Source organism: Prionailurus viverrinus, chromosome B4, assembly GCF_022837055.1.
Source record: "Prionailurus viverrinus isolate Anna chromosome B4, UM_Priviv_1.0, whole genome shotgun sequence".
NCBI lineage: Eukaryota > Metazoa > Chordata > Mammalia > Carnivora > Felidae > Prionailurus > Prionailurus viverrinus.
The window spans coordinates 131828501-131853089 of NC_062567.1; the positions used below are offsets into that span (position 1 = coordinate 131828501).

Sequence of the window (24589 nt, forward strand, 5' to 3'; positions counted from 1 at the left end):
TAGGGGCGCCTGGGTGGCTCAGTCGGTTAAGCATCCGACTTCAGCTCAGGTCATGATCTCACACTCCATGAGTTTGAGCCCCGTGTCGGGCTCTGTGCCGACAGCTCAGAGCCTGGAGCCTGCTTCAAATTCTGTGTCTCCCTCTCTCTCTGCCCCTCCCCTGCTCATGCTGTCTCTGTTTCAAAAATAAATAAAAACATTTTTAATATATATATTATATATAATATACATATATACACACACACACATGGATATGTATACATACGTATACATATCTTCACGACCCTGCTTTCAATTCTCCTGGATATACTTAGAAGTATAATTTCTGGGGCGCCTGGGTGGCGCAGTCGGTTAAGCGTCCGACTTCAGCCAGGTCACGATCTCACAGTCCGTGAGTTCGAGCCCCGCGTCAGGCTCTGGGCTGATGGCTCAGAGCCTGGAGCCTGCTTCCGATTCTGTGTCTCCCTCTCTCTCTGCCCCTCCCCCATTCATGCTCTGTCTCTGTCTCAAAAATAAAACGTTTAAAAAAAAAAAAGAAGAAGTAGAATTTCTGGCTTTTTTCCATTTTTAGTTTTTTGAGGAACCACCATACCGTTTTCTGCAGCAGCTGCATAATTTTTTGCATTCCCAGCAGCAATACAAAAGGACTCCAATTTCTCCATATTCTTGTCAACATTTATTATTTTCTATTGTGGTTCTGACTTGCATTTCCCTGAGTGATGATGAGTGATGTTGAGCATCTTTTCACGTGCTTGTTGGCCATCTGTATATCTTCTTTGGAGAAATAGCTATTCAAGTACTTTGCCCATTTTTCAATTGGGTTATTTGGGTTTTGTTTCATTTGAGTGTACAAGTTCTTTACATATGCTGGTTGTTAACCTTTTATCAGATACAGGATTTGAAAATATTTTCTCCCATTCTGTAGGCTGCTTTTTTTTTTCTTAAGTAAACTCTACACCCAACATGGGGCTCAAACTCACAGCCTCGAGATTAAGAGCCACATGCCCTACCGACTAAGCCAGGCAAGTGCCCATGTGGGCTGCCTGCCTTTTCACTGTTGATTGTGTCCTTTGATAAACAGAAGTTCTTGATTTTTATATAGTCCAATTGATCAATTTTTATTGTTTCCTGTGCTTTTAGTGTCAGAGTCAAAAAAATCACTGACAAATATACTGTTCTGAGGCTTTTCCCTATGTTTCCTTCTACGAGCTTTATAGTTTTAGCTCTTAGGTCTTTTTTTTTTAACGTTTATTTATTTTGAGAGAGAAAGAGAGCAGGGGAGGGACAGAGAGAGAGTGAGAGAGAGAATCCCAAGAGCACACACCCAACGCGGGGCTTGAACCCACAAACCATGAGTTCATGACCTGAGCCAAAATCAAGAGTTGGACACAACCAACTGCACCACCCAGGTGCCCCTAGCTCACAGGTCTCTGAAGTTCAGTCTCGTGGGTCTCTTAAGTCTTTGACCCATTTTGTGTTAAATTTTGTACATCATATAAGGTCTTTTACATGTGAATAATCTAGTTTTCCCAGGACTACTTGTCGTAGTGTTTTTACATTTTATTTTTTTTAATTTTTTGACAGAGAAAGAGCACAAGTGAGCAAGGGGCAGAGAGAGAAGGAGAGGGAGACTGAATCCCACGAGGGGCAGAGAGAGAGAGAGAGGGAGAGAGAGAAGTAGGGCTCACCCGAAGTGGGACTCAGGCTCACAAACCGTGAAATCATGACCTGAGCCAAAGTCAGATGCTTAACCTACTGAGCTACCCAGGTGTCCCTTCTTCAAAAAAATTTTTAATGTTTATTTATTTTTGAGAGAGTGAGTGAGTGGGGTAGGGACAGAGAAAGAGGGAGACAGAGAATCCAAAGCAGGCTCCGCACCGTCAGCACAAAACCAGATGTGGGGCTCGAACCCACAAACTGTGAGATCATGATCTGAGCCAAAGTCAGATGCTCCCCAGGACTACTTGTTGAAATGACTCCTTTCCCCCATTATATGGTCTTAGCACCCTTGTTGAAAATCATTTGAGCTATGTTTTTAAATATTTTTTAACATTTATTTATCAATTTTTGAGAGAGAAAGAGACAGAAGGAGAATAGGGGAGGGGCAGAGAGAGAGGGAGACACAAAATCTAAAGTAGGCTCCAGGCTCCAAGCTCCAAGCTGTCAGCACAGAGCCCGACGCAGGGCTGGAACTCACAAACCTCAAAATCATGACTTGAGCCGAAGTCGGACACTTAACTGACTGAGCCACCCAGGCGCCCCGAGCTCCCTATTCTATTGAGTGTTAGTGTTTAATGAGTACAAAGTTTCAGTTTGGGAAGACGAAAAAATTCTGGAGATGGATGGTGGTGATGGTAGCACAATGGGAACGTACTCACACAAACTCCTTCAGAAAGAGGAAGAGAAGGGAATACTTCCCAGCTTGTCTTATGAGGCAGCATAACTCTGATACCAAAGTCTGCTACTGTGTAAAAGAAAATTGCGGATAATATCATTCATGAACTTAGACCAAAAAATTCACAAATTGAAAAATATCACTACCAAGTTGTAAAACAAAATATTAGCAAATTAAATCCAGCAATATATAAAAATGATAGTCATATCCAAGTGGAGTTTATACTAGGAATACAAGGTTGGTTCAACATTTGAAAAATCACGGGCACCTGGCTGGTTCAGTTGGTAGAGCGTGCAACTCTTGATCTCACGGTTGTGAGTTTGAGTCCCACATTGGGTGTAGATATTATGTAAAAATAAAATCTAAAAAAAAAAAAAAAGAAGAAGAAAGGAAAGGAAAGAAAAATCAATGTACTCCACCATATTAATGTAATAAATGAGAAAAATCGATACCGTTTCAATAAATACAGGAAAGTATTTGACAAAATTTAAGATAAAACTTATTCAAGATCAAACTCCTCACAAAGTAAAAATAGTAGGTGATTACTTCAAACTAATAAAGAGCATCTATGAAGAATCTATAGTAACAACATCATACTAATTGGTGAAACAGTCAGTGCTCTCCCCCTAAGATTAAAAACAATGCAAAGATGTCCACTCTAAACACAGTCTAGTCAACATCGTAGCAATGTTCTCAGTCGATATAACGTAAGAAAAGAAATAAAAGGCATAAAGATTGGATATAAATAAGTAAAGCTGTCTTTATTTGTAGACCACATGATTGTGTAAATAGGAAATCCTAAAGAATATACAAAAAAGCTACTGGGATAGATGAGTTTAACAAAGTGGCAGGATACAAAGTAAATACTCAAGACAGTATAGTATTGATGTAAAGTTAAATCAATGGAACAAAAAGAGGTCGAAAATTCTCACATACACAATTAATTGATTTTCAATAAAAGCATCAAATTAATTCTATGAATAAAGAACATTCTTTTCAATATGTATTGTTGGAACAACTGGATATATACATTATGAAGAATTAATCTTGATCCCTGCCTTACACCAAATATAAAAATTATTTTGGGATGGATCTAAATGTAACATCTAAAACCATACAATTTCTAGAAGACAACACAGGAGAAAATCTTTGCAACCTTAGAATGGCCAACAATGTCTTAGAACACAAAAACACTAATCATAAAAGAAAAACCCGGGGAAAAAAAAAAAAAGGCTGATAAATTGGACTTCATCAACATTAAATTTTTCCGAAGCATCTGGGTGGCTCAGTTGGCTGAGCGTCTGACTTTGGATCAGGTCATGACCTCATTGCTTGTGGGTTAAGCCCCACATCGGGATCTCTGCTATCAGCATGGAGCCCGCTTCAGTTCCTGTCTCCCTCTCTCTCTGCCCCTCCTCAGCTCGTGCTTTCTCCCTGTCTCAAAAATAAACTAAAAAAAATTTGTAATTAAAATTTTCTGCTCATCAAAAACTGAAAAGGTAAGTCTTAGATTGTGAGAAGATATTCATGATAACAAAGGACTTACAATCAGGTTATACTTTTTAAAAACTCCTAAAACTCAATTAAGAAAAAAAAAAGACCACCCCAATTTTTTTTTCAATCCAATTTATAAAAATGGGCAAAAGTCGGGGCGCCTGGGTGGCACAGTCGGTTAAGCGTCCGACTTCAGCCAGGTCACGATCTCGCGGTCTGTGAGTTCGAGCCCCGCGTCGGGCTCTGGGCTGATGGCTCAGAGCCTGGAGCCTGTTTCCGATTCTGTGTCTCCCTCTCTCTCTGCCCCTCCCCCGTTCATGCTCTGTCTCTCTCTGTCCCAAAAATAAATAAACGTTGAAAAAAAAAAAATGGGCAAAAGTTGTGGACATTTCACAAATGAAGGTATAAAACTGGCTAATGACCACATTAAAAGATACTAAACATCATTAGCCTCTTCCCGTAAGCGGCCTGAGGTGATCTCTGAAAATGGTTCGCTATTCACTTGACCCGGAAAACCCGACAAAATCATGCAAATCAAGAGGTTCAAATCTTCGTGTTCACTTTAAGAACACACGGGAAACCGCCCAGGCCATCAAGGGTATGCATATCCGAAAAGCCACCAAGTATCTGAAAGATGTCACTTTGCAGAAGCAATGTGTGCCATTCCGACGCTACAATGGTGGAGCTGGTAGGTGGGCCCAGGCCAAACAGTGGGGCTGGACACAGGGTCGGTGGCCCAAAAAGAGTGCTGAATTTTTACTGCACATGCTCAAAAATGCAGAGAGTAATGCTGAACTTAAAGGGTTTAGATGTAGATTCTCTGGTCATTGAGCACATCCAGTGAACAGAGCCCCCAAAATGCGGCGTAGAACTTACAGGGCTCGTGGTCGGATTAACCCATATATGAGCTCTCCCTGCCACATTGAGATGATCCTTACTGAAAAAGAGCAGATTGTTCCTAAACCAGAAGAGGAGGTTGCACAGAAGAAAAAGATATCCCAGAAGAAACTGAAGAAACAAAAACTTATGGCCCGGGAGTAAATTCTGCATGCAATACATGCAAATAAAAGTAAAAACAGGAAAAAAAAAAAAAAAAAGATACGAAGCATCATTAGTAATTATTGCGAAAATTAATATAGAAATCTCACTACAGTAGTCTTGGAGGCTAGGAGGGGAGGCTAGAAGAACCTACCACTCAAAATCAATTACAGGAAAAATTGTCAATTTTTTGACAATTACAGACCCAACAGAAGAATGTCAACAGGAAAGAACTGTCAATTGCAGGCCCCAACAGGGAAAGATGCACATTGCGTCTCCTACAAGAAATCAACTACCCTTTCGACTCAGCCAATGATAAACTGTTGTCTCCAATGGACTTTCATTCAAAACAGCCCCTTCAAACCACCTCCTTCTCCAGAAAATAACATTCCTCTCCTTTGTTTAGTGGACGTGCCTACGGTTTTGCTCTAGCTTGCGTGTTCCAGATTGCAAGTCCCTCCATTCCTGAATAAACCCGTTTTCACTGGGAAAATAACTGCTTTATTTTTAAGGTTAACATTATGAAAATACGGATCAAAACCACTGTGAGGTCTCACTACATACCTATTAGAATGGCTGACATAAAAAAGACTGACAAGACCACGTTTTTGTCAAGGACACGGAGAACGGGAACCCCCACCTGCTGCTGGTGGGAGTGCAAAATGGCATAAACACTTTGGCAGTTTCTTCTAAAGCTAAAATGTACTTAACACACCACTCAGCAGTCCCACTTGTATTTACCCAAGAGGAAAAAAAAACAACTCTATGTTGGCACAAAGACCTTCATGTGCTTTATTGATAACAGCCAAACCATGGAAATAGCCCAACAAATGGTGAGTGTATAACCAATCTGTGACATAGGCACATGGTACATTGTTGGAGCAACTGGGTGGCTCAGTCAGTTAAGCATCTGACTCTTGATTTCGGCTCAGGTCATGATCTCATGGTTCGTGAGTTTGAGCCCAGAGTTGGGCTATGCACTGACAGCGCAGAGCCTGCTTGGGATATTCATTCTCTCTCTCTCTTTCTCTCTCTCTCTCTCCCCGCCCCTCCCCTGCTCGGATGTGCACTCTCTCTATCAAAATAAATAAACTTAACAAAAAAAAAAAAAAAAAAGAAAGAAAAAGAAACACACTACTGAGGGGTAGAGGTAGGGCGGGTTAAAAACAAACTACTGATAAACACGACATGACCAAATCTCAAAATTGTTATGCTAAGTGGAAAAAGCCAGATGCAAAAGACTAAATACTGGATGAAATTCTAGAAAAGAACATAAAGAAAATAAAGCAATGGAAACTCTCATACCATGCTGGAACAGAGTAAAACCGTCCTGAAAAAAACTTGGCCATTTCTTGCTTTGCTTTTTTAAGATTTTATTTTTTTATCTTTTTTTTTCTTTAAGTTTATTTATTTTGAGAGAGAGCTAGCACAGGGAGAGCACAGGCAGAGAAAGAGGAAGAGAGACAGAATTCCAATATACTGGCCTGATGTAGAACTCAAACTCACAAACTGTGAGACCATGACCTGAGCTGAAATCAGAGTCAGACAATTAACTGACTGAGACACCCAGTGCCCCTAAAGATTTTATTTTTAAGTAATCTCTACACCCAACGTGGGGCATGAACTCACAATTCCAAGATCAAGAGTCACATGCTCCACCAACTGAGAAAGCCAGGTGCCCCTGGCCATTTCTTATAAAGTCAATCATATAATTTTCTTCTGACCCAGCAACTCTACCTCTGGTATTTATTTAAGAAAATGAAAATATTTGTCCACAGAAAAGATGTTCACAGAGCTTTATTCATAGTAGCCAAACTGGAAACCATTCAATTGTCCATCAACAGGCAAATGGATAAATAAACTGATACAATGGAATACTACACAATAAACATGAATATACTGTCGGGGCACGTGTGTGGCTCAGTTGGTTAAGTGGCCGACTCTTGATCTCAGCGCAGATCATGATCTCATGGTTCGTGAGTTCAAGCTCCAAGTCGGGCTCTGTGCTGAAAGCATGGAGCCTGCTTAGGATTCTCTTTCACTCTCTGTCTCTCTCTCTCCCTCAAAAAATAAACATTAAAAAAAAGAAGATGGGGGCACCTGGGTGGCTCAGTTGGTTAAGCGTCTGACTTCAGCTCAGGTCATGATCTCACAGTTCGTGGGTTGGAGCCCTGCGTCAGGCTCTGTGCTGACAGCTCAGAGCCTGGAGCCTGCTTGGAATTCTGTGTCTCCTTCTCTCTCAAAAATAAAATACAACATTAACAACAACAACAAAAAAAGAAGGTATGTTTAAAAAAATAATAAAAATATATTGGATGAATGAGTAAAATAAAGTAAGTTGAAACAGGGATTAAGCTAGTATACGAATGTATGCCATTAGTCCTATATGCTTGCAAGAGGAGGGGTTACAGATTTGATTTTTAGCTTGTTAGCCACAGAAGCAAAGAATAGAAAACAACTGGTTACATGACTGCAGCCAAAAGATCAGAAAAACAGTATTTCCACAATTTTTGGAACAGGGGTATGAGAAAATTCACTCACTGATCCTCATGGTGGACAAGATTCTCGACAATACCCTGAGTTTACACATGGAATTCCATTAGGCTGTAGTTTAAAAGGTCTTGTGAGGTAACAACAAAATGAAATTTGGTTCAAGCAGTTCCATGAGAGGTCGTGACACATCTCTAATGGTCTAGATCATTCTAAAGGCAAGCATTTGATATTCAGGGATGAATGACATCAGGGCAGATGTCACCTCCACAGAGGGCTCTTCCAGCCCCTGACACTGAGCAACCCAAGGTGTCGTCACATTACCCCATTTTATTTTCCCCATAGCCCTTACCCCTGGTTGGCACTGTTTACATATTTACTGTCTAATTCTACTGACTGGAATGGCTGCTCCATGTGGATAATGACCTTAGCTTGTCTTTTTCATCATCGTATGCCTAACATGTAGTGGGTGCTCAACAAATACTCTGAATGAAGAGAACAATCTATTATTTCCCACAACCACTCGATGGCAACCACATCCCTCCAACTCAGACTAAACAACACAGGGTCACTACGCATATGAAGAAAGACAGCAGGGGTGCCTGGGTGGCGCAGTCGGTTAAGCGTCCGACTTCAGCCAGGTCACGATCTCGCGGTCCGTGAGTTCGAGCCCCACGTCAGGCTCTGGGCTGATGGCTCAGAGCCAGGAGCCTGTTTCCGATTCTGTGTCTCCCTCTCTCTCCGCCCCTCCCCCGTTCATGCTCTGTCTCTCTCTGTCCCAAAAATAAATAAAAAACGTTGAAAAAAAAATTTTTTTTTTTAATTTAAAAGAAAGACCGCAAACTTTGCTGGGCACACTCTCACTGCCCTGTACCAGTCCCTCAGGAGTGAATGCTGGCTTCTCAACGTTTCCAGAATCAGACTCTCCTCACACCTCCTCTGACTACTCTGGCCTCACTATATCCTGTCCAATTTTGCCAGAGCCTCTTGCCAGGTCTTTCTACTCCAACCCTTGCCCCTCACTACTCCCCGGTTATTCCTAGTACGCCAGAGAGAAAGACCGACTCTTGCTGTTCCTCTGTGAACCACCCACCCGTGTGGTTCCATCTCACTGAGAGTGAAAGCCCAAATCCTCACCAGGGCCTCACGGGCCTCATGTAAGCAGGAACACTTCCTTTCTAGTCTCTCACCCAACCCAGCCCCAGGGTGTCTGCGATGCTGTGGAACTTGCCAGACTTTTTCCTATGGCCGTTCATCCTGCCTGGAATACTCTTTCCTCAGAGACCAGTTGAGCAGATTCCCTCACCTTCTTCAAGTCGATTCCAATCTCGCCACCCAATTTAAACATGGAATCCGCCCCCTCTTAAGAGCTCCCACAAACACACAGGACTTACTAGGTGGCGGGGACGGTTCTGAGTCCTTCAGCTTTCCTCCTGGGTTCCCATGTGCCAAAACCATTTTATTTCTGCCCTTCTCCACCCAACCCCTGCGCGGCTCCTGCACTAAAACCCTGCATGTTTGTGAAATAGTCACCAGCCACCTGCCCAAGTCCCGGTGGCATCTCTGTGGAACGCTAACCACTAGGAACTGCTCCAAACAAAGCTCTATGTTTTCATCTGCCACCGAAAAGAGGGTGTAACTACCAATGTCACAGCTTCCTAAGGGGCCAGGAGTGCCTGGTGACGGGGAATCAGGGAATCACGTGCCTCTTGAGTTAACTTTCCTGAAGAATTCTTAGCCAAGGGAGCAACTCTTAACACTTTCTGAGACCACTATTAGTGAAAAGCCTCAGGGGCATAGCTGGCTACCTTCCTCCCCACACAACCCACCTTAAAAGCCTGGCTTTTAGAGCAGTTCTGTATTCAGAATGGCCGTCTGAGCATATTCTCAAGCAGAAGACACATCAGAGAAGTGCCCGGGAGAACTCAGAGGGCCTTGGGCTTATCCCCAGAACCCAAATACGATTCCCAGTGTTCCCAGTGGTGGCGGCAGAGAAATCTTCCAGATCCCCCAGACCTATTTCAACACAAGACACCCTTAGTTTTATCTTCCCAATAAATAAAGACACCTTATCTTCTTTGGGCTTCACAGACCTAATCCCTTCATCTTTCTTCTTGGGTTCCATGTTCCAAAAACATTTTAATCTCTGTTCTCCACAGGGCTTAAAGGCTCCCATCTGCCTTCTCAGATCTGGTTAGTAGTGGAATTCTCAAGTGACCAGAAGTGAAAATCCTCATGGTTCTTTTCTAACCCTTGTTCAAATTCTATGCCATCTTTTATTTCACTGTATGCTTTTTTTTTTTGATGCTTACGTATTTTTGAGAGAGAGAGAGAGAGAAGGAGAGAGAGAGAGCACAAGCAGGGGAGAGGCAAAGAGCAAGGGAGACATGGAATCTGCAGCAGGCTCCAGGCTCAGCTGTCAGCACAGAGCCCGACACGGGGCTTGAACCCTCGAACTGTGAGGTCATGACCTGAGCTGAAGTCAGATGCTTAACCGACTGAATCACCCAGGTGCCCCTCACTGTATTATTTCAACAGGTACTGGAACTAAGCTGTTCATCTCACAAAGCAACGCTAATAATCTGTTTCCGTAAAGCACTTTATAGTTTACAGAGTATTTTTTTTTATATTCCTTCTGTCACTTGAGGCAAACAAGATGTCACACATCTGCTAGGGAACACACCATTAACAATGAACACTTTTTCTCGACCTCTGAATTACAGATACAGAGTTGGATGGAACAGAGCGGTGGGGGCAGGGGGTGGGGGCGGTAGTTCTAAAGTTCATTTGTATTATTGATTTATCACAATTCAGGACAAAGAACTGGACTTTTAACTTTGCAGGAACAAGATTTTATTATTTTAATGTTTATTTATTTATTTACAGAGAGAGAGAGAGAGTGAGAGAGAGAGTGAGTGAGTGAGGGGGAAGGGATAGAAAGACAGGGAGAGAGATCAGGCAGATTCCATGCTCATAGCAGAGCCCAGAGTGAGGCTCAATCCCACGAACATAAGATCATGACCTGAGCCGAAATCAAGATTTGGCACTTAACTGGGCCATCCAGGTGCTCCAAGATTTTCTTATTTTATTTTTTATTTTATTTCTTCTAAGTTTATTTATTTTGAGAGGGGGGAGGGAGGGAGGGAGGGAGGGAGGGAGGGAGAGAGAGAGAGAGAGAGAGAGAGAGAGAGAGAGAGAGAGAGAGAGAGAGAGAGAGAGAGAATCCCAAACAGGCTTCCTATTGTTAGTGCAGAGCCCCATGTGGGGCTTGACCCCATGACCTCGAGATCATGACCTGAGCAGGAATCAAGAGTCAGAAACTTAACTAACTCAATCACCCAGGTGCCTCTATTATCTTTTTTAATAGGCTCTACGTTCAATGTGGGGTTTGAACTCACGACCCTGAGATCAAGAGTTGCATGCTCTACCGAGACAGCCAGATATCCCAGAAACAACCTTTTATATTTCTTTTATATTTCCCTGTCTTTCAAAAGGCACATGGTAAATACTCATTGAAATGTTTTTTGATTGCTTAGAGTTGTATAATTCCCACAGCCCTCTTTTTACTTCACTAAATGGGTAGCTCTAATGGGGATACTTAAACTTGTTTATTATGAGCTTCTAGATACATTTGTTTCCACGTCAGACAGGTAATGTGCCAGTGCCATAAGAAGGTCTGAGGGAAGCACATCTCACACAGTAACAGCATGAACTCTCAATCATCACATCTATGACCCACAAAAGGTTCTACAAACATTTTTTATTAGACTTCTGATTTTTAGAGTTTTAGGTTCAAAGCTAAATTGAGTGGAAAGAGGGGCACCTGGGGGGGTTCAGTCAGTTAAGAATCCGACTTCGGCTCAGACCATGATCTCATGGTCCATGAGTTCGAGCCCCGTGTCAGGCTCTGTGCTGACAGCTCAGAGCCTGGAGCCTGCTTCAGACTCTGTGTCCCCCCTCTCTCTCTGCCCCTATCCCGCTCATACTCTATCTCACTCGGTCTCTCAAAAATAAATGTGAAAAAATTTTTAATAAAAAATAAATTGAGTGGAAAGTACAGAGATTTCCTATACGCCCCTGGCCCGCATACATTCATGGCCTCCCCCATTGTGAACATGTCCCACCAGAGCAGTACATTTGTTACAACTGATGAACCTACACGGACACATCATTATCATCCTAACTCCACAGTTTACTTAGGGCTTACCCTTGGTGTTGTACATTCTGTGAGTTTAGGCAAACGTATGACACGCATCCATTATTATAGCATCACATGGAATACTTTCACTGCCCTAAAAATCCTCTGTGCCCTTGTCTCTTCATCTCTCCCTCCCCCTAACAACCACTGGTCTTTTGTTGTCTCCATGGTTTTACCTATTCTAGAATGTCGTATAAGTGGACTCATACAGCATGTAGTCTTTTCAGATTGGCTTCTTTCACTTAGTTATACACATTCAAGGTTCCTCCATTGTCTTTTCATGGCTTGCTAGACCGATTCTTTTTAGCACTGAATAATATCCCATTGTCCGGATGGACCACAGTTTATCTCTCCATTTGCCTTTTGGCAACTACGAAGAAAGACACTTACGAACGTCCATATGCAAGTTTTTGTGTGGACATAAGCTTTCAACTCCTTTGAGTGGACACCAAGAAGTACAATTGCCGGACGGTAGGGTTAGGTTATGCTTAGTTTTGTTAGAAACCATCCAACTGTCTTCCAAATTGAATGTACCATTTTGCATTCCCACTACCAGTGAATGAAAGTTCCTGCTGTTCCGTATCCCTGCCAGCATCTGCTGTCAGTATTCTACTTTTTGGCGATTCCAATGGGTGTATACTGGCACCTCGTTTTTTTGCAGTTCATTGCTGTTACATGATGTAGGGCATCTTTTCATATGCTTACTTGCCATCTGTTGTGTCTATTAAGATCTCTGGCCCATTTTAAAAATCAGGTTAGGGGCGCCTGGGTGGCGCAGTCGGTTAAGCGTCCGACTTCAGCCAGGTCACGATCTCTCGGTCCGGGAGTTCGAGCCCCGCGTCAGGCTCTGGGCTGATGGCTCAGAGCCTGGAGCCTGTTTCCGATTCTGTGTCTCCCTCTCTCTCTGCCCCTCCCCCGTTCATGCTCTGTCTCTCTCTGTCCCAAAAATAAATAAACGTTGAAAAAAAAAAAATTTAAAAAAAAAAATCAGGTTAGTTTCTTATCATTGCATTTTAAGAGTTCTTTTTATATTGTGGATCTTGGTCCTTTATCAGAGATGTCCTTTGCAAATATTTTCTCCCAGTCTGGCTCTTCATTCTCTTGACAATGTCCTTTGTAGAGCAAAAATTCTTAATTGTAATGAAGTCCAGTTTCTCAATTCTTTCTTTCATGGATCACTCCTTTGTTGTATCTAGAAAGTCATCACCATGGGGCGCCTGCCTGGCTCAGTGGGTAGAGCGTGGGACTCGATCTCAGGGTTGTTAAGTTCAAGCCCCACAATGGGTGGAGATTACTTTTAATAAATAAATAAAAATCTTGGGGCGCCTAGGTGGCTTAGTTGGTTAAGTGTCTGACTCTTGATTTCGGTTCAAGTGAACATGTCACAGTTGCGAGACTGATCCCCTCTGCTATCAGTGCAGAGCCTGCTTAGGATTCTCTCTTCTTCTCTTTCTGCCCCTCCCCTGCTCATGTGCTCTTACCTTCTCTCTCAAGAAGAAAAAAGTTAAAAAAGTCATCACCATCTCCATGGTCATCCATATTTTTACCCTATGCTATCTCCTAGGGGTTTTATAGCTTTGCATTTTACATTTAGGTCTACGATTCATTTCAAGTTAAATTTTGTCAAGGATTGAGGTGCCTGGGTGGCTCAGCCGGTTAAGCATCCAACTCTTGATCTCAGCTCAGGTCATGATCTCAAGGTCCATGGGTTCGAGCCCCCCATAGGGCTCTGGGCTAATGGTCCAGAGCCAGCTTAGGATTCTGTCTCTCCTTCTCTCTGCCCCTCCCCTGCTTGTGCTCTCGCTCTCTCACAAAATAAATAAATAAATAAACTCAAGAAAAATTAAAAAAAAAAAAAAGTTGTCAAGGATGTATGGTCTATGTCTAGATTCTTTTTTTTTTTTTTTTTTTTTTTTTTGCATATGGATGCCCAATTGTTCTATACCATTTGTTGAAAAGGCTACCTTTGCTCTATTGCATTGCCTTTCTCCTTGGTCAAGGAGTCAACTGTTTTTATGTGCGTCTATTTCTGGGCTTTCCATTCTGTTCCATTGACCTATTTGTCTATTCCTCACCAATACCACATTGGCTTGATTACTGTAGCTTTCTAGGAAGTCTTGAAGTTGGGTGGTATCAGTCCTCTGGAGATGGAGAAACCAAAAGACTCCATAAAACTCTGCTCTTTGCCAGGTGCCTGGGTGGCTCGGTCAGTTAAGCATCTCACCTCGGCTCAAGTCATGATCTCGTGGTTTGTGGGTTCGAGCCCCGCGTCGGGCTCTGTGCCGACAGCTCGGAGCCTGGAACCTGCTTTGGATTCTGTGTCTCCCTCTCTCTCTGCCCCTTCCCCACTCATTCTCTCTCAAAAATAAACAAACATTAAAAAAAATTTTTTTTAATCTGCTTTTTGCTCCTTTTCCCACTTCCAATCTTGCTAGGACCTGCACACCTCACTTCACACAAGCCTCCTAATGCACATAGTGGACATCCTCCTTGTAAGGGACAAGGAGTTCATGATTTCTTCAGAATAGACAACATCTAAAGGAGGACCAGTTGAGAACGACCAACAGAACCATCATATGCGTATTCCAGACCACAGGTGCTAGACATCTCAATGCCAAAACCCTCTGGCGCCAAGGAATAACACTTGAGCCTTTGTCTTTGTTCTAACGGGTTCCTTGATGCCTGAGAGGGCACATACACCAGACTATAAGCCTCAGTCAAAACCCCAGATCCTGAGCAAAGATGAGACCCTCTCCTTTCCTCTCTCAGTCTCCCAGACACTCTGTACCTGCACTCTCTTTGCACCTTCAGTAAACTCTCCTCTCACCTCCTGCTGGCCTGCATTGGATCTCTACCCTGCGTGCAGCTAGGGATCCTCTCGGCTGGTCCTGTAGGAACCCCTTTAGATCCTTGGACCTGGTCTGCCCGCATCGCTCAGACTTTGCTCTTTTTCTTTTTCTTTTTTTTTCTTTTTCATGTTTATTTTTTTTTTGGGGGGGGGGGTGGGCAGAGAGAGGGAGACACAGAATCAGAAGCTGGCTCCAGGCTCTGAGCTGTCAGCACAGAGCCCGACGCAGGGCTCGAACTCATGAACCGCGAGACCACAACCTGAACTGAACTCGGACGCTTAACCAACTGAGCCACCTGGGCGCCCCTGACTTTGTTCTTTCTCAATGCTTAGTTATTCTTTTTGCCTCTACATACAAACTTTAGAATCCACAAAAGAACTTGTGGGATCTTGAGATTGAACTGAATCTATAGATCAAGTTGAAAAGAACGGACATCTTGACAATATGGAGTCTTTCCATCCATAAACATGAAATATCTCTCCCTTTACTTAATCTTTAAAATCTTTCATGAGTTTCGCGGTTTTCCTCATACAGATCTTATACGATATAAATTTTTAAAATGCAACTGATGTATTCAATATGGAGTTTGTCCGTGTAATTGCTGTCTTTGAGGTCAGGGCCATGTCTGTTTTGTTTTGTTTTTTAAAGTTTATTTATTATTGAGAGAGAGAGAGAGGCAGAGCATGAACAGGGGAGGGGCAGAGAGAGGGGGAGACACAGAATCTGAAGCAGGCTCCAGGCTCCGAGCTGTCAGCACAGAGCCCAAAGCGGGGCTCAAACTCACAAACCGCGAGATCACAATCCGAGCGGAAGTTGGACACTGAACCGACTAAGCCACCCAGGCGCCCCTGGGCCATGTCGGTTTTTAAGCAGCAGATGGTCATGACAACATCTGCAGGTGTGGCTATGGGAAATGCTGATGAAGAGGAAGAGAATCTGATGGATTCCTTTAGAATCTGGATTCTAGTCCCAGCTCAGCCACTAACTTGCTGTATGACCTCTGGCAAAAGATTTCCCTTTCTAGGACTTAATGAAAGGGTTAGGCTAGACCAGTGGATCCTGAAACTGACCCAGGGCTCAACTCCCAGATACTTTTTTCAATAGGGTCTCGGGTGGGACGTGGGGAAATCTGTAGAATTAAAATATTCCCCTGGTGTTGCTGACTTGTTTGGAGTAAAGGCTCCCAACTTTTCACAATTCATGGGGCAGCCAGTGTTTCACTAATTGTTTCATGAGTCCCTAGGTCTCCAGAAATACCTAACAGTTCTGTTCATTAAGCAGATAAGCCCGAACAAACTCAGTATTTCTGTCCAAAGAACTGAATGCCTGTTTAGCACTGCACACCTCCTCAAACCTCGGAATCAGGAATCATTTCTGGTTCCACATCACACACAATACTTTTTATCACAACAACATCTAACAAACTCAGCTTTGCAGACACAGGATGGCACCTAAAGGAATGTAGTGTGAGCTCCTGCTGAAACTACCTCAAGCCGGCAGCTTTGTGCAGCACCAGACAGATGTCACTTGTGTTATGGGCTCAGCTGCATCCCAACCTCTTTAAATCTGTGACTGTGACTGTATTTGGAGACAGGGCCAAGATACAATCAAGGTAGGGGCACCTGGGTGACTCAGTTGGTTGAGCATATGATTTTGGCTCAGGTCATGATCTCACAGTTTGTGAGTTCAAGCCCCGTGTCGGACTCTGAGTTGACAACACAGAACCTGCTGAGGATTCTCTCTCTCCCTCTCTCTCTGCCCCTCTCCTGCTCTCTCTCTCTCTCTCAAAAAATGATAAACATTAAAAAAAAAAGATATAATCAAGGTAAAATGAGGTCATGTAGGTGGGCCCTATGACTGGTATCCTTATAAGAAGAGATTAGGGCACAAACACGTGCGCACAGATGAATGACCATGGGAGGACACAGTGAGAAGCTGGCATCTGCACGCCCGGGAGAGAGGCCTCCGAAGAAAGAAAACCTGCCGACACTCTGATCTTGGACTTCCGGCCTCCAGAAAAAGTAAACTTCTGCTGTTTACGCCACACAGTCTGTGGCACTTTGTTACAGCAAACTAACACGCTAGGGTCAGCCAGGAAATTTCCATTCAACAGAAATACACATTTCTGCCCTTTAGGTCACGATCTCATGGTTTGCAAGATGAAGCCCCACGCTGGGCTCTGCACTGACAACACGGGATCCTGCTTGGGATTCTCTCTCTCCCTCTCTCTCTCCCTGCCCCTCCCCTGCCAGTTCTCTCTCTCTCTCTCTCTCTCTCTCTCTCTCTCTCTCTCTCTCTCAAAATAAACAAGCTTAAAAAAATATATTTCTGCCCTAATAGTGCACCTGATTCTTTGCTTCAGCAGATACCAATAAGCAGTCAGAAGAGGCGCCTGAGGCCAGCGATTTAGGTAACCACTGGGAGGTAGTAGTGACATCTAGGACAAAGTCAACCAAGAACTGGAGAAGGGTGGTAGCAGTGGGAACACAGCAAGTGGACATATGGAGATATATATTGTAGGTGAGAAGTTCTGCTTCTTTGCAGAATTTGCAGAAGGAATTGTGAGTGGCAGAGAGCAGAATCAAGGCTAATTCCTAACTTCTGGTTAATAATGTAGTTCGATTTCTACTGTGACTACAATCTTTCATTCCACGATTGTAATTAAGAGCCTGCAAAACACCGTGCAATGTCCAAGGTGCTGGGACGCAGAGGTGGGAAAGATAAGGTGTCTGCTCTCACTTAATTAAGAGTGTGGGTACAGGTTTCCCCAGAACTAGAACACATAGTTAAAATTTTGTTTGGAACCACAAAAGATCCTGAATAGCCAAGCAAATCTTGAAAAAGAAGAGCAGGCTGGCACTATCACAATCCCAGATTTCAAGATATACTACAAAGCTGTGGTAATTAAAACAGTACGGTGTGGACACAAAAAATGGACACACAGATCAACGGTAAAGAGTTATGAGCACATGGGGCGCCTGGATGGCTTGGTAGGTAGAGCATGTGACTCTTGATCTTGGGGTTGTGAGATCTTGTGGTTTGAGTCTGAGCTCCACACTGGGTATAGACATTACTTAAAAATAAAATCTTGGGGGGGGGGGGCACCTGGGTGGCTCAGTCAGTTAACCATCCAACTTTGGCTCAGGTCAAGACGTCATGGCTCGTGAGTTCAAGCTCTGCATGGGGCTGTCTGCTGTCAGCACAGAGTCCACTTCAGACTCTCTCTGTCCCCCTCTCTCTCTGCCCCTCCCCTGCTCATTCTCTCTCTCTCAAAAATAAACATTTAAAAATAAATTAAGTAAATTAAATTAAGAAAAGAAAAAGGAATAGAGAACCTGGAACAAAATCCACACATATGCTTAATTAATCTACAACAAAAGAGGCAAGGATATTCAATGGGCAAAAGATGATCTCTTCATTAAATGTACTGGGAAAACTGGATATCTACATGCAAAAGAATGAAACTGGACCACTTTCTTACACAAAAATAAACTCAAAATGAATTAGAGATCCAAATGTGAGACCTGAAACCATAAAACTCTTAGAAGAAAGCAGAAGCAGTTAATTTCTTTGATAATGACACTAGCAACATTTTTCTGGATAAGATTCCTCAGGCAAGGGAAACAAAAGCAAAAATAAACTATTGGGATTACACCAAAATAAAAAGCTATTGTTGCACAGAGAGGGAAACCATCAACAAAAGGAAAAGGCAACCTACTGAATGGGAGAAGATATTTGCAAATGATATATCCCATAAGGGATTAATACCCAAAATATATAAAGAATATAACTCAAAGCTAAAACAAAACAAAAATCCCAAAAACCCAATTAAAAATGATCAGGGGAGGGACGCCTGTGTGGATCAGTCCAGCTCTTGGTTTTAACTTGGTTTTAACTCAGGTCATGATCTCAGAGTTCGTGAGTTCAAGCCCCTTATCAGGCACTGAGCTGACAGTGCAAAGCCTGCTTGGGATTTCTCTTTCCTTCTCTCTCTGCCCCTCCCTGGCTTGCTCTCTCCCTCCTTCCCTCTCTCTCTTTCAAACAAACAAACAAACATTTAAAAACTGGGCAGGGGTGCCTGGCTAGCTCCGTTGGTAGAGCATGCTCAACTCTTGACCTTGGGGTTGTGAGTTAGAACCCCATGTTGGATTTACAGATTAAGAAAATTAAAATTTTTAAAAATGGGCAGAGGACCGGAATAGACATTTTTCCAAAGAAAATATACAGATGGCCAACAGACAAATGGAAAGATGCTCAATATCACTCATCATAGGGAAATACAAAACAAAACCACAATGAGGTATCACCTTACACCTGTCAGAATAGCTAGCATAAAAAAGACAAGAAGGGGCACCTGGGTGGCTCAGTTAGTTAAGCATCCAGCTCTTGATTTTGGCTCAGATCATGATCTCACAGTTTGTGAGATTGAGCCCACATCAGGCTCTGTGCAGATAGCATGGAGCCTGCTGAACAGTCTCTCTCCTTCTCTCTTTGCCCCTCCCCTGCTCATGTGCATGCACTCTCTCTGCCTCTCTTTCTCAAAATAAATAAATAAACATTTTTTTTTTAAGACAAAAAATAGGGGCACCTGGGTGGCTCAGTTGGTTAAGCGTCTGACTTCAGCTCAGGTCATGCATGATCTCTTGGTTTGCGAGATGGGGTCCTACGTTAGTTGTGCAGAGCCTGCTCGGGATTCTCTCTCTGCCCCTTCCCCACTTGCACTCTCTCAAAATAAATAAACTTTAATATGTATGTGTGTGTATATATATACATCTATACATACATATTAAAATAGATATGTATGTATATAAAATACATATGTATATATACATACATACGTATTAAAGCACTTGGAATAGTGGCTAACAAGAGTAAGCATTCGATAAGTCTTAGCTATTACAATTCAGGGAAGCAGAAAATAAATAAACACTAAATAGTATATTGTGGTAAGTTCAATGAAGAAACTTTAAGTTTTTTTTTTAATTTTAATGTTTTTTATTATTTATTTTTGAGAGGGAGAAAGACAGAGCACGAGTGGGGGAGGCGCAGAGAGAGAGGGAGACACAGAATCCAAAGCAGGTTCCAGGCTCTGAGCTGTCAGCACAGAGCCCCTTGCGGGGCTGGAACCCACAAGCTACGAAATCATGACCTGAGCTGAAGTCGGATGCTTTAAGATTTTTTTTTTTTATGTTTATTTATTTTTGAGACAGAGAGAGACAGAGCATGAATGAGGGAGGGTCAGAGAGAGAGGGAGACACAGAATCTGAAGCAGGCTCCAGTCTCTGAGCTGTCAGCACAGAGCCCGACGCAGGGCTCGAACTCACGGACTGTGAGATCATGACCTGAGCCGAAGTTGGCCACTTAACCGACTGAGCCACCCAGGCGCCCCAGTACAAACCAGACCCGACCCTGCTTAGCTTCTGAGATCAGACAAGATCGGGCGTGTTCAGGGTGGTGTGGCCATAGATTCAATGAAGAAAACTTTAAGAGGTGATACGGTAGAGAGCTTCACAAACTACATTGGGTGCTCAGGAAAGGCCTTTCTGAGGAGACATTTGAACTGAAACCTAAATGGCAAGAAGCAGCCAGACATGAGAGTATCTAGGAAAAGAACATTCTAGAAAGAAACTACAAGTGCAAATTCCCCAAGGCAAGAACAAGCTTGGCATGTTCCGGCGACAGAAAGAAGGGGCAGTAGGGCTGAAATTCAATGAGAAAGGAACAAAATGAAATGGGCTAGGCAGGTAGCTGACAGATCATATAGGCCCCTATAACTCAAGGTAAGGAATCAGATTTTAAGAGTGATGAAGGAACCAGGCACGTGTTTTAAGAAGGAGGAGGGCATAGTTTGATTTGTATTTCATTTTTGCAGCTTCTATGCATTTTCATTTTTATTTTTCGTAAGTAATCTCTACGCCCGACGTGGGGCTCAAACTCAGGACCCCAAGGTCAATAGTCTCATGCTCTACCCATTGAGCCAGCCAGGTGCCCCTGATTTATATTTTAAAGAGATCATTCAGGCTGTTAGGTGAAGAATAGGTTTTCAGTTGGCAAGTGAAGACACTGGGAAAATAGGCATCTACTGTAGGACCACAGGTAGGAAATGATGGTGACTCATCCGGGGTAGTAGGGTAAGGAGGTAAGAGGGCAGATTTGGGATGTGTCTGAGATACAAATCAACCAGACGGGTACTTTATACGGCAATTTCCGCTGTACAAAGATCTGGATAGTCTGCCTAATACTAGTCACAGGTGTTTATGTTTGCAACATAGATTTAGATTTGCAGCCTTAAGGCTTTAGATTCAGACAGACGTGGATTTGAACTCTGGCTCTATCACTTAGTCACTGTGTGACCTTACACAAGTCACCTGCATAGCCTCCTACCCCGTAAAATGGGGATAATGAGATTTAGCTCAAAGATAACGCACACACAGCCCCCCACACAGGAAGAGCTCAACGGATGAGAGCTGTTAGCATTTTTATCAGTTACTGGACACCTCCACGTTCATTCCAATTAACTAACTGCAATAGTTCTTTTCCTGACCTCCCTGCTTCCAGTTCCACCTGCTCCAATCCATCCTCAACTCTGCCGTAGGACTTCACCTAAAGTATATACCCATCCTGTCACTTCCCTTTCAAACACTGTAGTGGCACCCACTGCCCACAGATTAAAACTCGAATGTCTTAGAATAACATCCAAGGCCCTTCAGACTCGGAACTGTGCCTCGCCCACCTATTCAGCCCCCTTCCCGCAGCCTGGCTTATAGCCATGTCAGAATTTCCACCTGATGTTTTTTTATAAGTAACAGCTAATTGGTCCAAGTGTCGGATCAATGGTTAGTGCCATTAATCACTATGTGTGCCTCTATCACAGGAAACCAATGGCATTTTCAGACTTAATTGTCACCAGTGGGAAAAAATGCTCTTGCAACTCAATTTGTCATACAAGTCCCACATTCTGTGCTCTGCACCAACCTTTTGAAGAGGTCAGGACTATATTAAAGGAATTGCTGCTGTTGGTATCCCCACAACACCCATCATATTTAGAAAGGGGGGGCATAACATTCCTGTGGACTTCCACATGCTTATCTCCTGTCCTACATGAGGGAGTGGACTATTTCCTTTGAATGCTTGCTAATAGATTGCAAGCAATCAATAGATTGCTAATAGATTGCTAAGGTGATCGGCTGAAATGGGCAAAAGGCACGACTGCCTGTCATGAGGATTCAATAAAATACTCAAAAGCACCTGGCGTAAGTAGATGTTCGTTAAATATTTGTTGTCTCTGAACCCAGATCAACAATGTGAAAAGTGTGGTTTAATGAAAAGTTGTTCTGGCTCCAAGAAGGCTGGTTTACTTAGCCTTCCTAAAGCTTAAGTCTCATTTCTAAAAAAGATAAGAACTCCTCCTGCCTTTTAAGTGTGTTGTGAGGATAAAAGTGGTTACAGGATAAATGAAAACATTTAGCCCAGAAAACACCTGGTACCCATCACAGACATTAGGAAACAGAGTGCCCATCTTCCCTTTAACAGACCCATGGGGACTGAAAAAAAATTGCATCTCTCGGGGTGTCTGTCGTGTTTGTGATGACAGACTGCCTGCCACCTGTGTAGACCTCTCCCCATGTATTATGAAATATACTCCTCAAAAATGGGCATTTGATAAGCGTCTACCAATTAACTTTATACATCCTGAAATGGTTATCACCACATTAACTGCCAGTATTTCCTAAATAAACAGTTTAGGTTCCTTTAACTGATACTTCAAAATCCCTACTTACATTTCTCATGTTCATTCCAAACATTTGCTAGGAGGTGGACCTGTCAATAGGAAGGACAAAATTATTATTATTTATCACCAATGCCCTCAAAATCATTGTTACTTAGAAGACCCAAAACAGTCGGAATATTCAGAATGCAACCAACTCCCCATCTGACTCCCTCTCAGTTGTGACTTTGCCTGAAGGACTCATCGCAGCACAGCCAAGACCCGAAAGAAATATTAAAAATAATAGCTGTGTCCTAGCAGTTTGGGTTGCGTAGGTACAGTTTGTTGACAGTCGGGAAGGGCAAGCAGATTCAGCAAAAGTATTTTAAACTAGCAGATGATGAGGTCCCAGGATGTTCGAGTTCTTGAGTTTTATGCTCATCCAAGGCAGTTATCCTGAAAAACCTTTGACTTATTCAATATAATGCTCTATCACTGCTCCCTGATCTAACAAAACTCTCTAGGACACAATGTCTTCATCTTCCAAGGAGGCTAATAAAAAAGCTTACTAGGGGAGTTAATTGTGAGGCATTACCTACGACAACGTAATTGAAAGTGCTTTTTTATGCGTTGCAAAGCACTACTTACATATTAGTCATTAGTTTTCCTAAGTCCAGCCATTTTTACGGTGGAGGAAAGTGTAGCCTATTAAGAAAAAATAAAGATAAAAGTCTTCCCACGGGCGATTAGGGCTGAGCTCGCCCGGTTATTGCCACTCATCAAACCCTTCCAGGTTTTCAAATCCTGTTTCACATACACGTTTTCCTCATTGTGGCGCAGTGCGGGCCAGGAGCCACATGTCCCAGGTTCGTATCCCAGCTCTGCCTCTTCCACAATTCCAGGACACATGCTTGTATCCCGTGTGCCTCGGCTGCCCCCTCGGGAAGGAAGAGGCGGTGACTGCTCCTGGCCAGCCCCGGGTGCTTAATAATGGCAGTTATCCTCCGTCAGCCCAGTTATCACTCCCTTTCTGTTTCCCCTCCCCCCACCCCCGCACAGTGATTGCAATCAAGGCCGGGACACTGCAAGTCCCAGTCGCTCCAGGCCCGGCGCTGGGCTAATTGCTCTGGCCGGGCGCAGCCCCCTACCTCCGAGTACCTAAGACAAAAGGGGGAGGGGTCTCGCCGCCCCCGCCCCCACGGCGGAACCCGGGGGCGGTGTCCCAGCTCTGCCGGCCCCCAGCTCAGTGGTTCTCCAGGGCCTGGTGGCCCGCTACACCCCCGGCGCCTCCCACCTACACGGCCGGCACTGACCGCCCCCCCTCCGGCCTGGGCCCCGGTGCCCAGGCGAGCCCGCGCCCCGCTCCTTCGCGCTCCGGCCGGACTCGCTCCCCAAAGGGCTTCAGCCTTCCAGCCCCGGGGAGGGGCCGGCCGCGCGCCGGGGGCGGGGGCGGGGCAGGCGGGGCTGCCGGCGGTTGGCGCTCGGAACCTGCGCGCGCCCCAAGCCACGTGGCCGCGGGCCCCGCCCCCGCCCCGCCTCTGCGGGCTTGGAATTGGCGGGGCCTGGGAGCCCACCACCTCACCCCTCCGCTTTTACCTCCACAACGTACCAGTGGAGCGCCAGGGGCGGGAGCTGCCCGTTGTCGTCCCATTTTGCAGAGGAGGCAAACTGAGGCCTGCCCAGAGTCACAGGTGGCCCGGCAGCGTCAAAGCTGTTAGCACCTTGTGGGCCCGAGGTCACGACCAGAAGGAGTTAGGCTCCTTTCCTTTAGATCACATTGGAATGGAAGCTCCATGAGGACAGGAACTGTGCCACCCTCCTCGCCCCTTCTCCCAGAGGTCTTGTAAAATAATTGGGGGAAGCCCAGCAGACGTGGGGGATTTGGTATAGAAAAGAGCACCCAACCTGCAAATCAGTGATTGGGGGGAATTAATCGATCCAATTTATGGGTTAGGGTAAAACAGGAGACCAGCTAGGAGGCTCCAGTGGCATCCAGGGGAGGGATGATGGTGGTCTGGATTTAAGCAGTGCCAGTAGGGATAGAAAGAAATGGAAATATTTGAGGCAGGTTTTGGAGAATTAATGGGATTTGTTGATGGATTGAAAGGAGGGATGGATTTGCTGATGGGTTCAAAGTTCTTGAGTGCTCAGTAGAGCTGTGTACTGAGATGGGGAAAACTAGAAGAGAAATAGGTATGCGGTAAGGGAATAAAGTGTTCTGTTTTGTGGTTTATGATGCAATTTCCACTTGTCATCTATAAAGATGGGTATAGGAGTCTGGAGCTCAGATGACAAACACATGGGCTGGAGATGTGAATCTGGGGCATATAAATGATATTTAGAGCACTAAAAATAAAAGACGTCACTCATGGTGAGAAGTAAAGAGAAAAATGCAGGCCCAGGACAGGGCCCTGGAG

At 44.0% G+C, this 24589-nt stretch overlaps 1 long non-coding RNA gene, 1 other non-coding gene and 1 pseudogene across 4 annotated transcripts in view; 1 reads left to right on the forward strand and 2 right to left on the reverse strand.

Moving 5' to 3' along the window:
* LOC125170916 (uncharacterized) overlaps window positions 1–23457 on the reverse strand; it is a 75089-nt gene extending 51632 nt beyond the window's left edge. For 2 of the 3 annotated variants that reach the window (XR_007154130.1, XR_007154131.1), the window contains exons 1-3: window positions 22990–23454; window positions 22821–22877; window positions 22246–22285 (exon numbers count right to left, since the gene is read on the reverse strand). This is a non-coding gene — a long non-coding RNA (uncharacterized LOC125170916). Of the gene's footprint in view, window positions 1–22245; window positions 22286–22820; window positions 22878–22989 lie in introns of all 3 variants that reach the window. The other variant, XR_007154129.1, reaches the window with a different exon arrangement.
* LOC125170914 (60S ribosomal protein L17-like) lies at window positions 4321–4930 on the forward strand (annotated as a pseudogene).
* On the reverse strand, window positions 11058–11164 carry LOC125171458 (small nucleolar RNA U13). Its single transcript, XR_007154361.1, has one exon. It is a non-coding gene; the product is annotated as a small nucleolar RNA U13 (small nucleolar RNA).
* Window positions 23458–24589: the final 1132 nt, after the last annotated feature.